Raw genomic sequence first — 2,316 nt, forward strand, 5'->3', positions numbered from 1 at the left:
TGGAGCTAGCAAAGCAGTTTATTGCTATTTATTAAGCTTTGGAAATTCACAAGCTCTACAAAGCTAACGTTAGCTCAACTAGAAATACTTTCTGTAGTTCTCACTATGGTTATGTTTACAAAATGTTGTAGTCCGTCAACTTTCACAAGCAGAAGCACAAGCAGTGTAAAGATAATTACCTCTTCTAAACGTCCATGTTTTCCATGTTTTTTTAATCCTCTGTCTCGTCAATGGCTACAAGCAACAGCATGGTGGTGTTTTAGTCATTTCATAAAGGTTTTTATTGAGCCATGTGTCATTTAAAATATGCTTTGTTTTACAGTCGGTGTGTCAAGTGTGTTTCTTGTAACAATACAGTAGTACTGATGGAATCCGTGCAGAAAACCTGACAATATGCCAGAGGGGTAAAACAGGGACACATGATCTTTTTATGAACTTACAAATCACAAACAAATATTAGATGAGAATAGAGCTTTGATACGTCTCAAATAATGGTGCAAATAGCAGAAACGGCTTCCACATATGAACATATATAATAAAATAACATAACATACTGTATAAACATACATGTATATGTATGCAATCTTTTAGAACATTGTGAACAGGACCACATTCAGAGATCCATTAATTTTGTGTTTTGACTGTACAAATGTGACAGTTCTTTCATTGTTGCATTATAATATAACATCACTGTACAATCGTTTGGTTTACAAAGTGAGAACAATGATTATTGGGAATAATTAATGGACAATTAAGAATTTTCAGCATTTGTATAAAGGTGCCCTGTGGTGTTTTCTTGGAAAGAAAAACATATATACAGAAAGTCAAACTGCATCATTTATGTATCTTTAAAGCTTTAAAAATGTGTTTAATCTATTTTTATCAGATCTTTGTAAAAATATTTCAAATCTTAAATTTATGTTTCTGGCCTACTTGCACTGTTGCTTATTTTCTTTGTATGTTACTGCCACCTACTGCCTATCAGTGGAACAACAAAAACTGCTTCATGAACATACATTAACAGTATATGTATATATATATATATATATATATATATATATATATATATATATATATATATATATATATATATATATATATATATATATATATATATATATATATATATATATATATATATATAGGGACCTGCCATAATTCTCCTGCACTCCTGGTTGTGGATAAGTCCTGAGGAGATGGCAGACTGCAGCTGAATATCTTCTCTGTAGACCGGATGATGTTATGGAGCCGGTCCTTGTAAAAAATGATGCTTTCTAATACTTTTCTCCCTTTATGTTCATCAGGGTCAGCCTCAGAGAGCCCCACAGAAGAGGATCTGATTAGAAAGTATTTCCATGATGGCTACAATGATATTTGGATTTCCTGGCAACAACTCACAGTGTTAAATAAGAAGTACATAAAGCTGTTTTCAAAGTCTTCAACAGTGCAAATGTACATTGTTATTCTTTGGTAGGCCTTTCCAATTTCCTCTTTGTATTTCTGCACTGTGAAAGGGGGGTCTGTTCCTTGGGTGTTTCTTACTTCCTGAGCTTCAGGGTACAATAAAACATGTGAACCATCTTCCATATCCTGGTTAAACTCTTTCAGCTTCTTTACAGCAGCAGAAGCCAACAGTTGATCACATGACAATTGAGGTTGAATATCAAGGGGAAGTAGCTTCCCTCTCACAGGTTTAAGGGAATCATCGGTAATCTTCTTAACTCCAACATCAATCTGGAGAAAGTAAAGGAAATGGAAAATGTCAGTAGATGTAAGCAATATATTTAATTGTAATATAAACAATTTAAAAAATAGCATTCCATTGCTAATTTCTGTTTCTGTTCCTTCATCAATTAATTTCATGCAGAGCATTTTAGAACACATTTAATGTGCTAGTTATTGAAGTAGACAAGCCACAAAAGGTGTACATTATAAGCCACAAAAGGTGTACATTATTTCAGTAAAAGAACACAATTTTAAATTTCAAACCAAGTCTTCTAACGACAATTTTTTCTGTAATACAACTAAAAATCTATTTAACAGCACTAGGTTGTGCATTCAGAGAAGAGGAAACTAACTTTAACGCAATCAAAACACGCAGGTGCCGTTGTGGATTCTTTATGCAGCGCGTTTTGTTTTCGTGGTTTGTGTGCTTTTCTGTTTGCATCGTTTTGTAATTGCATCGCGTTTGTGTATTTGGTTGTGTTGTGTGTACATGCATCGCGTAGGTGTATTTGGTTGTGTTGTGTGTATATGCAGCGCGTTTGCTGAATGCTGCGCATGTGTTGTCAAATTAATGAAGTTGTTTTCTTAATT

This window comes from Etheostoma cragini, chromosome 12 (genome assembly GCF_013103735.1).
Source record: "Etheostoma cragini isolate CJK2018 chromosome 12, CSU_Ecrag_1.0, whole genome shotgun sequence".
NCBI lineage: Eukaryota > Metazoa > Chordata > Actinopteri > Perciformes > Percidae > Etheostoma > Etheostoma cragini.